This window comes from Hyposmocoma kahamanoa, unplaced genomic scaffold, assembly GCF_003589595.1.
Source record: "Hyposmocoma kahamanoa isolate Upper Pololo Valley unplaced genomic scaffold, ASM358959v1 66, whole genome shotgun sequence".
NCBI classification, from domain to species: domain Eukaryota; kingdom Metazoa; phylum Arthropoda; class Insecta; order Lepidoptera; family Cosmopterigidae; genus Hyposmocoma; species Hyposmocoma kahamanoa.
In genome coordinates this window covers 20,533,409-20,547,252 of record NW_020653854.1, presented here as the reverse complement: position 1 = coordinate 20,547,252, position 13,844 = coordinate 20,533,409, and the positions used below count along the sequence as shown (strand labels likewise).

At 35.4% G+C, this 13,844-nt stretch overlaps 1 protein-coding gene across 1 annotated transcript in view; it reads right to left on the bottom strand.

Moving 5' to 3' along the window:
* Positions 1-13,844, bottom strand: part of LOC113232049 (angiotensin-converting enzyme-like) — a 178,257-nt gene that overhangs the window by 56,034 nt on the left and 108,379 nt on the right. The window lies entirely within an intron of this gene.

The following is a 13,844-nucleotide window of genomic DNA, read 5'->3' as shown; positions in this document are numbered from 1 at the left end:
ATGACTAACATCGTTATTCATAATTCAGGCCGTGGTTAATCCATAATTAACAAGCATCCTTGTCAACGATTTACTACCGTAAAATAAGTTACCTAATAGGTAGCTGCATTATTAATTAAAATTTACAATTAATATATTTTGCATGGTTTGTTACGAGTAATTAATTATTGTTTGTAATTTTGTAATAGTTTATAGTAAATATTTAAAAATAATAACCTTTTCTTATTGTTTATTCACAGTCTCTCCTAACAATAAATGAAAATGAGGTCGATACGGTAGACGCTCGAGCAATAAATCAGTTTCTTTAGTTTCTTTTTAAGTGTCTGTAGTATCAAATTTTAAGAAAACTAATATTATTTTATCGAGTTCTTAGGTTTTCGCGATTGTTACACATAGGAAATGAAACTATTTTTCCGGATTTAAATCGCGTATATTTGTTTTTTCAAACAAACCGACGTTTCGGGCCCTTTACAGGTCCCATGGTCACGGTTGAAAAAACAAATATACGCGATTTAAATCCGGAAAAATAGTTTCATTTCCTAATATTATTTTAGTTTTTCGCTAGCAAGGTGGCTTTTTTATTCTTAAAGGGCTAAAGTACATAAATATTGTTTTCATCGAAGAAAAAGTTTTACCCGGTTTTACAAATTTAAATTTTCAATATGGACATATAGGAAATGGCATTTAGTCTAATTTATTTAAAATTCGCGTAATACTTTTTGATCGATCAAAAATTTTTTAAGCAGACCTTTTAATACTGAAACTGCAAAGTGGCACGAATTATGTGTCCGGGGGTGTATATTTCAATTATGATAACTAAATATAAATAAATATTAGACAACATTACATATCCCAAAGTAAGTAACTAAAGGACTTGTGTTACGGAAATTGGGAACAACGATTTTTTTTTTATAATATCTAGTGAATAGGCGAACAAGTCGTGCGCCTGATGGTAAGCTACACGCCTGTCCATAACAGTTGCATTGCCACTCAGAGCTTTAAATCGCAAAGATCTTAGGGTCACAGCTACTACGCACGTCACCCTAAGACATAAGCTGATAAGTCCCATGTGCCTGTAATTTCACCAGTACCCTTCAAAACCGGAACACAGTAATACTGACATTACTGCTTGGCGGCAGAAATAGGTAAGGTGGCAGTACTACCCTGGACGAACTCTTTCACAAGGTGCTCTACTGCTATTACACAAACAGATCTAAGACAATGCAACAGTTTTTTACATTGACCGGGGATCGAACCCGGGACTTCAGAGATGGCGACACCCTAAAAATCGGTGTGCAAGTCACTCGACCAAGGAGGTTGTCAAAGAATGCATAAGAACGCTTCATGTGCTAAAGTGTAAAGCGTTAGTACTGCTGTACGTACATAAAGTACACGACAATCAGACGACTCATCAGTATTTGTTTTAAAAGTATTTCGTATAGGCAACATAACACTTATGTTTTTCGTAATCTCTAACCGCTCCTAGGTTTTTCCCAAAGGACGTACTTTCCATCGATATTCATATTATATAAGTATTACAGTTAATTGCGCAAGAGCATGCGACGTCCCGTACGTACCGCGCCTAACATCGTTTTACAATTAGTGCACGCATTTTAAAACACAGAAAACGCTTTTAAGATTTATTCATGTATAAGCTAGTAGCAATGCAAAATGTAGAAGACTTATGTTGTTCAACTATGGAAGATTTCAATTCGAATGAGCTTTTTGTGAGCAAATTTTTTAGACTAAATTTCTTTGATCAACTCGTATAAGATTCCAGAATGATTTTTTGTACTAGACAGACAATTCGTTTCTTTGTTGAATCACAGTACATTACAAAGAAACTTATGACATAAGTAAGTAGGAAATAGAGATAAAAAACTCATGTCTAGGTTTACGAGTATGATCTGGTGTGTTCTATTGTGTCGGGGTGTAGAATGTACTGCATCAACAAAAAGTTTTTGTAGCAGTAGAGCTCCTTGTGAACGAGTTCGTCCAGGGAAGTACTGTCACTTTACCTATTTCTGCCGCCAAGAAGTAATGTGAGCATTACTGCGTTCGGGTTTTGAAGGGTCAGGGTGCTAGTGAAATTACAAGTATATAAGACTTGTCAACTTGTCTCTGGCTCTGGTTGACGGGCGGGCAGTACACCAAAGATCTTTGTGATTTAAAGCTCTGAGTGACACTGCAACTGTTATGGACAGGCGTGTAGCTTATCATCAAGCGCCCGACTTGTTCGTTCCGATACTTAGTATATTTAGTAAATCAGAAGAACTACGACGCTGACGAGCTGATGAAAAGATATTGAACATTACAATCATAGTCTCGCTGACGCGGACATGACTGGCAAGAAAGGAATTTTATACAGACACTATAGACGTCTTGAAGCTATGATTAATTCATTCCATTAACACCAAAAAAAATCACGTCTTCAAGTCTTATTTTAGTACCTGGTGATGAATTTTTTTTTTGAGATTAATGGCTTTGCCTTCGCATTTAGCCAATGAAAGGTTTGGGAAAGCAGAATTACAGATTACGGAAGAGGTACGGAATTTGGACGGAAAAGGATATGGTAGGTTGAGTTAAAAAATTAAAGCTTCGATAAATAAGACACTGGCCTTTAAAAACATTATGACTTTAAAAATATCTTTGTTGCATATAATAAACTTGTTATGGAAGTGGGGAGTGGGATACTGATTGCCAGGAGCTCGGATTTGAAAGTGGTCAATTGAGGGGCAGGAGAAGAAGGTATGGTTTAGATCCCCATAATAACGAAATTAATTTTTAACATAATATATATTAATGTAAAACAAACAAATGGAAGGTTTCAAAAGGAAATTAACTGATAACTATAACAAACGAAAGTGTAAACGATAACAAAGTAAAATGACGCGAGTCGAAAAGGCACACCGGAAGTCACGGCCTGAATGACAACTTTACCTTAAAGATTAAGTAATCGCAGGCATTCTTACTTGTTTTGTTTTAGAAAACGGTAAGTACGATATTATATAAGAAAACTTGATGGGGCTGTACTGGGGGTGCCACTTTCCTAAAAGAAAATTTCACCTTTCTATAGTTTTTAACCGACGTCACAAAAAGGAGGAGGTTCTCTATTCGACTGTATTTTTTGTATGTATGTTACAGAGGCGAGGAGTAAAAATTTTCCTTGGTAAAGCCGAAGGTTTAACTTTTTGAATTCATTCACAGGTGAACTTATTCTACACATAAAATAACTATGGTTTTTAAGCTAATTTACTACGTTTTATGCAGCCCGTTTCGATACGAAAGTTTGTTAGTAGCACAGATATATCTATGTCTGTGGTTAGTAAGCATACCCATGAATGCTAAGTGTTGCTATTTTAAATACCCACAAATTACCTGGCCTTCCACATACATTCTTTACGTAGCCCTTTTAAAAAGGAACACCCAAATAGATATAGATACTATTTATCGTTAAGATTTACAAAATGGAAATCAACCATATTTCGTCTTGACTTCCGCAAGTTAAGAGTTAATTTGCTATTATAATAATTTTGTTACATTAAGAAAGTCTTACAACTAGCAACGATTCTGACAATAAAACAAATTAAACAGTAATTTGTTGGAATAAGGTTTAAATTTACGTGAACGCTATTCGACTAAAAGCCGATTAATTCCAGCTTCTGGGCCGCCATTTCTTTAGATATTTTATAGCGGATTTTTGCGAATGTGTGCATGTGTTTTGATGGATTTGACTGGTTGAGATGCACCGGGATAAGTTATTACCTCGTTTAATAGTGAATATTTTGAATATGTTTTTAAGCAGTGGGATATGCGCGCTGTTTAGTGCAATCGTTTGGTTAATACGCGGTAAATTTTAGGCAAGCCTGCGGGAATCGTGTTATGTGGACGCCTCGCCTCTGGTACGTTACGTGGTAGCTCCCAGCATTGGACGTAGTTAAGTAAAAAGGATCCAATCCACAAAATTATGAAATAATTAGTTATAACGTACCAAACGGTTCCTAAAGTCTAACCTCTTAGATCAGCAAAAATATCCAACATATAAATATGAAAGAAATGTCTCTGGAGATATCTATCATTATAAGTTTTGAAGATAAAGGAAGAGTGAGAAACACTTTTAAACTTCAAACTGCCATATCTCGAAAGAGAGTGGATGTGTATTGGGTCATTTTTGTTTAACTACGTCCATTTCTGAATAGATTTTGATGATTCTTTTTTTTGTTGGCAAGAGGGTACCTCAGTATTGGTTTTAGAACTGTAATATTTTTTTAGTATTTTAATTTTAAGTTTATATGTGAAATGTAAGAGGTTGATGATCAAGACGTTTCCACAACTCAGCTTCACATTTATAAGATCAATTTTTAACAAAATTTAACAGTGTGAAGATCCACTAGCAGTAGAGCTCCTTATGAAAGAGTACGTCCAAGGTAGTGCCTACTGCCACCTTACCTATTTCTGCTACCAAGCAGTAATATCAGCATTACTGCGATCCGGTTTTGAAGGGTAAGGGTGCTGGTGAAATTACAGGCACATGGGACTTGTCAACTTATGTCTCAGGATGACGGGCGCAGCGGCAGGGCCCCTACGATCTTCGCGATTTAACGCTCTAAGGTACACTGCAACTGTTATAGACAGGCGTATTGCTTACTGACAGCCGCACGACTTATTTTTCTGGTTACTTAGCATCGTAAAAAAAAAGGTTAATAGTAATTATTCGCCGCAATCCACTTGTTCATCAATTTCTTAAGTATTATATTATTAATATGTATTTTTCTATTGGTATAGTTTATAATTTAATGTTATCGATATTATTTTTGTATTTACATAATTTTTATTTTGTTGTGCATGTAAACCCGTTATTTTCGTTGTATAATACAACAATACAACTAAAATAACGGACTTACATGCACAACAACACAAAAATTATGTAAATACATAGCTAATCTCAGTATAGAGTACTAAAAAAACCGACCTCAAAAGTACTTCGAAGTGCATATTATTACCAAGTTTTATTGGAATCGGTTACCGGAAAGTGTGCAAACTCGGATTCATACCCTGGTTCGCGGGACTTTACGGGACTAACTACTTTGACTACTTTACGGGACTTGACATTGAAGATAATAACAATCGGTTCTCACTACACAAAGTATATTGAGAGAAAAACGCCTTGAATTGGAGAATACCAAAATCAACTATTAAAATAATTGCTCCTTATAGTAAAATTTTGGCGCTACTTATAAAAATTAATCTTCATGCGTGAACAGCCACCCTTAGAGGTGGATGATTTTCTTCAAAATTAAATGAGACCACTATGGAGGTACCCTCTTTCGAATAAAAAGAGAATCATGAAAATCGGTTCACAAATACCGGAGTTATCGCGTAACCTACATACAAAAAAAAGAAAAAACATACAGTCGAATTGAGAAGCTCCTCCTTTTTTGAAGTCGGTTAAAAATTAATATCAAGACCATTAAATTATAAAATATACAAATAGAAAAAAGAATTTTCTTTTAGAAATAAACAGAACAGGTTTGTGTTTTTGTGTTACAATAAATAATTGAATAAATAAATAAAACTAAATAATTTTTATTTCAAAAATATATCCACGAAGACGTCTACCAAAAATGTATGTACTTATTATTTATTACGCGATTACTCTGGCATACGTGAACCGATTTTGATGATTCTTTTTCTGTTGGAAAGAGGATATCTCAGTATAGGTCTCATTTAAATTTAAACAATTTTTTTTTAATTTATAAAAAAGTTATGTTATTATTTCTGAGAATAGTTATTGGTACATGATGTGTGTACATTTTTTTGGTATATTTTTTCAAATTGTGCGTTTTATTTTTATGACTAATCCATAACACTTTTGACGTATGATCACATGAGGCTTTATTGTAATAATGTGTAGAAAAGTCTTCAAACATCCTTCATGTGTTACTTAAGCAGGTGCAAATGTTTTCAGTCAATCATCGCAGAATCTAAAGTATGTGTTGAATCGAAAAATTAGGAAGTAATATAGAGATGTAGTTACCACGTAATACCGGATTGGAATAGTAAATTAGTCTCAAGGCAGTCAATACGGTACGCTACTGAATTAACTCACTCCATTGCACGGCACGTGTCATATGAGCATTGACTTACAATTATATGGACGTCGGGTCCGCGCTAAAAAGTGTCCGCACTTTTAAGGCGCTAAAATCGTATACAGAGCGCCACACTCCGCTTTAGTCTTCATTTGTTCTACTGACAGCGCGATACTGCGATGACATTACAATTTAAATTTCGAATAGGTTGACTTGGGACATTTTTTTCGTGGTTTTTGTATTAGACCCGTCGTCCATTTATTTCTAAGTCAATGCATATGAGCATAATATTCTCCAAGGAGATTGTTCTTGTGGATGTAGCATGAAATTAAAAAAAAATGAGAAAGAAATCTAAATAGTCCTTAAAAACGAAACACAAACAACTGCAACAAGCACATAGAAAGATTTGTAAGGTCAGTTGGGACACAGTCACGGTATGGTGCAGACTCTGGTTCGAATACAGACGGATCCGATGAATTTTTTGTTGTGTTGGATCTTTGTATTAGTAATTACAACAAACTGGTGGAGTAATTTCACCGAAAATAATTGAATATTATGATATAAAAACATTGTCACATTCAATAAGCTACATATTACAAAGATAAATACGTTCAGTAAATAATGTTCATGTAATAAACTTTCCAGTGATATTTTACATTTAAACGAATACTTAAACCATGCAAAAAATGCATCCCTTTGTTATTAAATAATTACTTTGAGTTCGAGGGGCTTGGTAATGTAATTGAGTGCAATATTATAAAAAAAATTAGAACCATAAAGTAAATTTTTTGTATTACATTTTCAAATGAAATTAAATCAATAATAGACAACATCACATACGTTGCTCTGATTCCAAAGTAAGTCACTAACAACTAACTAAAGTAAGAAAAGCACTTGTGTTATAGAAATCTGAAACAACAACGGTACCACAAACACTTAGACCCGAGATAGGATCGGGGATCGAACCCGGGACCTAAGAGACCCCCCACACTAGCGTCTTTCGAGCGTCAGCGTCTTTCGAGCGTCAGCGTCTTACGAACGCACGCACACCGTCGACACTACGTCCGCGCGACCGCGATTCACGCTGTGCGTGAGTTGGCAAAACGCTGACTCTCAAAAGACGCTAGCGTAAGCGTCGAGGATGCGGCGGCGACGCAACGCCAGCGCGGTTTATAGCCGACGTTCGACACTGTTTAGAAGGTCTACTCGGTGTACAAGCCACTGGACCACGGCGGTCATAAAAACTAAAGCTGAGAAACTTCAGGAACACGGAAATATATTTTAAAAGAACTAAATACATAGATAAGGATATTAATACGAAAGGTTTTTTATTTATAATATAGGTAGGTAAATATAAATCTAAAGCTGGATTATAAACTGAATCAGATAGACCTTTTATAATCGACTTCAAAAAAGGAGGATGTTCTTAATTCGACTGGTTTTTTTGTGTGTGTGTTAGGCGATTAGTCCGGGGCGTTCGAAAACCGACTGCGATGATTCGTTTGTTGGAAAGATGTAGTGGTGTCATTCAAATTTGAAGGAAATATTCCACCCCTAAAGGTGGGAAATTAGGGGAAGAATCCGGTTTATACGATACCCACTTTCCGTTTTATTTTAAATAAAATTTGGCAAATAGATATGATTTTTCAAACACTTGAGGTCGGTTTTTTTTTATACAAAAGTTATAATTATTAGATACAAACTATGAATATGAAGCTTCCATATCGAAATAGACAATTGACAACTCCATGAAAATAGCCATAGCTTCTTGACATGTGGTACGCAATTTTCCTATTGTGCCAGTTCCACCGTGGGAATTATATACATATTTAAAGTACTTTATGTACAGTGGTTATGTACGTCTATGCGTCAAGCCGCTCCTTGCATACTAAGTGTCTTGGAATATAAGGTCGTAAAGCGAAGAACTGAGTTGCGTTTACGCAATTATGGATGTACTGGGAAAACTTAAGCGTTATGTTATGGCATGATTTATACAATTCATGATTGTGACTCGATTATTATTGTACAGTCGGTGCCCTCACACAGCCCTCGAACAGTAGATACTTAATTGATGGCACCACCTATACACTAGCTATGACAGTAGCGTTCCTTGTGAAAGAGTTCGTCCAGGGATGTGAAAGTGCCCCTCAGATCTTTGCATTTGAAAGCTCTGTGTGGCACTGCAACTGTTATGGACAGGCGTGTAGATTACCGTCATGCGCGCAATTTGTTCGTCCCGTCACTTGATGTTATTAGAAAAAAAAACTAGGAGAACCAACTTATATATTTCCGTGCTGGTGAAATTCAAGGTATATGGGACTTGTAAACTTATGTCTCAGGGTAACGGGCGCCGTGATAGTTTTCTCAGATCTTTGTGATTTAAATCATTAAGTGGCACTGCAACTGTTATTACCATGTGCACGACTAGATCGTCCCGTCATTTAGTATCATAAAAAAAACTTACGTATTTTATTTTTACGTAAAACATGTGATTATATTGAGACTGATTCCTGTACCACTAGATCTTATATAATAGTTATAGTTATTAGACAAAAAAAATGTGTTTAATCAGGTTTTCTAAGAACAACAACAAAGGAAGAGAACTCTTACCTCATAATATAAAAAAAATAACACTATAGCCTACGATCGACAAAAAAGACAAACAAATTAGTTTAAACGATTTCAAATAGATTACGATGCAGATGCTTCAAACCCAAATGGTGGAAAAAACTAATTTGACAGTTGTGACACCTTGAGAATACGAGGTATAAATTTGTATTTTATAAAGAGGTATTTATAAGAAATACGAATACTGTTTCTCTTACAGCATCTTTTGGGGAAATATAAACAACTCGCACGTTTTTGGCAAATACATCGATTGAATTTAGCATAGTGATTGTTAAAAAAGCTAATAAACAAAGGCAGGTTAAGTGTATTTCCGAATTGTTATAAGCATTCATCTATTCTTCCTGTAGTTCAAAATATTTGACTCAAAATAGAGTATGTACCACTTACTCCACCTGATCTTATTAAAAATTTTATGTATGTCAATATTTCTTTTTTCGTCATTGTTATCTTTTATTTTTGTCACTTAATTAGAACCCGTAGTTCAGCTGCTCATAAAAGCTTTATTTACACACGATGTGGACAATAAAAAGTAATTAGTACTTTATGGGTGCAAAATCACAAAACTCCCAATTAAATTAGACAATAAGTTTTTTTCTGATGGTAAGCTACACGCCTGTCTATAACAGTTGCAGTGCCACTCAGAGCTTTAAATCGCAAAGATCTAAGGGTCACTGCTACTTCGCCCGTCATCCTGAGACATAAGCTGATAAGTCCCATGTGCCTGTAATTTCACCAATACCCTTCAAAACCGGAACGCAGTAATGCTAAATTACTGCTTGGCGGCAGAAATAGGTAAGTGTGGCAATACTTCCCTGGACGAACTCTTTCACAAAGAGCTCTACCGCTGCTAAAAAGTTAAAATATACAAGCAAAGTAGGTCAAAGGTATTTAAAATGAGGCCTACCTAATGCATTTAGAAGTACAGGAAAACGAGACAATTATCTTTATTCTATAGTATTTCGTTAAAGTTATATCCGTTTGAAAATACGTTTAGAATACTATTGACTACAAAATTCAATAGGCGCACGTAAAGTTGTACACTGTTGACCTAAAGAAAGAGCAGCAAACTTGGCGTGTAATTAGATCACCAATTAGACCTTAGGACTGACGGGTCAAGGTTTAATTCCAAACTCAGTTGCTAGAACGGATGCAGTTTCTATGGAATTGTTTTGGCGACGAAGAATAGAGTGGCAGTACCTACCTACCTACGCATTTATTGCTTTATAAACAGAATGCAAAAGAAACAACAAATAAAACTTAGACACAGTAAACCTGAAAAACAACTGATCGTTTAGTTTTTCTTATCTACTGTAAAACCAAATGACCAAATAACCTAAGCTCCGATAAAAAACCGACCTCAAGTCATTCATCCCCTAGTTTGCCACCCTTAGCAGTGGAATATTTTCTTGAAATTTAAATGGGACTATATCTGAAGTACCTTCTTTCCAACATAAAAAGAATCATCAAAATTGGTTCACAAACGGCGGAATCATCGCAAAATGTACATACAAAAAAAAAGAAAAAATAACATACAGACGAATTGAGAACCTCCTTTTTTTGAAGTCGGTTAAAAACATCGTTTAATTTGACCAAATAAAATTCATATTTATTTAGTGTTATAGCGACACGCCTGTCTATAACAGTTGCAGTGCTTCTCAGATTTTTAAATATGAAAGAATTAAGGGGCATCACGTCGCGCCTGTCGCCCTGAGACATAAGTTAACAAGTACCATGTGCCTGTAATGTCACTAGCACCCTTATCCTTAAAAACCGGAACGCAGTAATGCTCACATTACTGCTTGGCGGCAGAAATAGGTCAGGTGGCAGTGCTACCCTGGACGAACCTTTTCACAAGGAGCTCTCCTGTTACTACTGTGTTATACATATATATTCAAATGGAGTTTTTTATTATTGTCGTATCAATAAAATTGTCTCTAAATGAAAAGTGCCTTTTATATATTTGTCATGTGCTAAATATAAACACTTTATAATAATAATAGTAATAATAACGCACACACTCAATATACCAACCGCACTAGAAAAACTCTGTCATGTGCCATGGACACACAAATAGACAACCACAAATTACACCCAAACTCGCGAGAGAAACAAATGTACGCTATACAAATACTTCTCCAGGCCCGGGAATCGAACCTGGGACCCCTGCGTGGAAGTCATGGTAACCGTTCGGCCACGGAAACAGTAAAAAATAGGCAGGATTTAGCTCTATTGGTACAATAAATGTGATTCTATAGGTCTAATTTTTGGACCTGTTCTGTTTTTATTTTATTTTTGGTTTCTTTATTATTTTTTTTCACAAAATTCGGGGAGCGTAATATTAGTAAATAAATATGGCTGTTTACCAAAATAACACAAAATGATGTCGAATTGTGGTAGAAAAAAAACCAGCGTATTTGTATCTAAGTGATACTCAGAACTAAATCCTTTTGTCCTTCAGTTCTCACACCCAAGATTAAAAAAAAAATAAGAGTAAATCTTAATATTAACATCTCGCATTATAATTTTTTTTTATTGATATCACTTAAAAGGCTTCAATCCATTGTTATTCAATAACAGATAACATCTACTAAGTTGCGATCATTTGTTTCTTATTCATGCAGAGATAAGATCTATTTTTATAGAATCTGAAGATAAAACTTGACCTTGGTGGGTTAACTCCGTAACTGTCAGCTATTTAAATGCACTCGTGCGCGAAATGGAATAAGATTTGATTATTGTGTAACGAAACTGTTATATCACAGTTAATTGATAATTCGTGGTTCAGAATGTCTGTGTAACTGTAACTCGTTGTTATATCAGTTCCTCGACAAGACACCACTACTACATCACGGAATCCACCACAATTCTTTGTCGACATTCCAACAATTACACAAGCGTATCCGTTATGTCATCCCTGTCTTCCAGTCTGTTGTTTTTACGACACACTGTTTTTTAATTTTAGTTAAAGGAATAAATTTTTCTTCTGTGACCAATAAGGTTGTAATTTTATTATCATAATACAACGTAATGGGACGAACAAGTAGTGCGTTTAATACCTGTCCATTAGTTTTGCAACAGTGCCACTCTGATATGAGCTTTAATTCGCAATGATCTGAAGGTACTGCCACTGCGGCCGTCACCCTGAGACATAAGTCGAAAAGCCCAGTAATTTCACCTGCACCCTTCAAAACCGAAACGTAGAATAGCTCATATTACTGCTTGGCGGCAGACAGCCGCTGCTTCAAAATACTACGCGCTGACATGTTAAGACCAATCTAAACCAAGTAGAGTCTTTCTGATGGTAACGGAATTTAATACGCTGCGTGTTCAGTTGTTGCGGTGTACATGTTTCCTTGTCCACTGTAGAAAATGTAATCTCTTCATTTGTTTTAAGTAATGGTTATAGTCCATTAATAATTAATATTATTAAGTATTCCACTTAAATATGTATATGTACCCGCCCTGGTGGTTCTTTTTTGAATCTTGATTTATTTAGGGGCATTGATCATTATTGAACAAGAAAAAATCCTTCGATCCGGCTGGTTCCGAACCAGCGTCTTCCAGCAAACCGTGCTAGACGCTATGCCAGCTAAGCCACGGAATGAACCAGCGGACCTTACGAATTTGTGTATCTGCTTGTTGCAGATCTTTGTGTATCTGCTTGTTACAGATCTTTGTTTTTTTTAACGACTTTTTTGCCATAGCGCCATCTGTGAAATGTTCGTTTACTTTACACTCTTAAACCTGAACAGATTTGTATGAGTGTTGCAACTTCACTAACATAATATGTAAAATAAACATTTTATTATATGTAAACATTGTACGAAAAACAATTTAATGAAACTATAACACAATTAATAGTAACAAAAATTTATATAAGCATAATATCATGGTGAAACAACATGACATTCAATAAAAACTTAAAAAATACAATTATTGAACCTATTGGAAAAACAATCGAGAAACACTTAATAGAATTAGGTATTTCTACCGCAAAGCAATACTCTTGCGTTCTGCATTAGAATGGTAACGAGAGGAAAGTTAAAATCCCTTTCTTCTTTGTCTATGTTGCGCATAAGATCTCACTATTGGGTTCCCGTGTTCTCAGCAAAATACCAAACACGTTTTTAAATATTAGACAACATCGCATACGTTGCTCCGATACCACAGTAACAACTAAAGCACTTGTCTTTAAATTTTTATCGAATTGATATTCAATTACTTTTTGTGAAATTACTCCTCTGGTTTCTTATAATTATTAATACAAAGATCGAACATTTAGAAAAAATTCCTTCGATCCGGCCGGATTCGAACCGACGTCTTCTAGCAAACCGTCTCAGATAGTATTGCCAACTAAGCTTAGTTGGCAAAGCATAAGCTTAGATGGAATCCGGCCGGATCGAAGGAATTTTTTCTAAGTGTTCGATCTTTGTATTAACAAGTATAATAAAGCACTTGTGTTATGGAAATCCGAAACAACGATCGATCACAAACACCAAGTCCCAAGACAATATAGAAAAGCTGGTTTTCTACATTGACCCGGCCAGTGATCGAACACGGGACCTCAGAGATGGTAACACTATGAAAACCGGTGGATAAGCCACTCGACTAACGAAAGTCGCCAATAAATAAACAAAAGCGACGAACCGCATTACCGCCACTTTTTTGTCGGTGCAAGTCCGACATAGCCCTTTCCTGCCCCAGGTGGAATATATCGATGATCCACTTTCCAACAGGTAGACAATCTACAATTTGGACCACATAAAAATATATATCCAAACGTTATGTATATAGGTGTCCAAACTTTTTTCTCTGGCAGAACACATTCGTAGACCCGTGCATTTTTAATATTGATGTTTTACAAATTCACAACAAATGTGTGTTTGACAGCAGATACAGAAGGATACAGTGCTAGAGACTAACTTAATTTAAAAAATGATATTAAGTTTTTTATATTTGTTTAAACGAATATCTTGTTTATTGTGAAATGTTTAAAAAGTTTGTAAGTAATTTACATGTCTATTATAAAAAACTATTTTGTATTAACTTTATTTAATTTATGTGTATCATGCCATTTATGGCAGCTAAAAGTTTGGTCCCGACCTGCCTACATGGGTTCCACTCTCG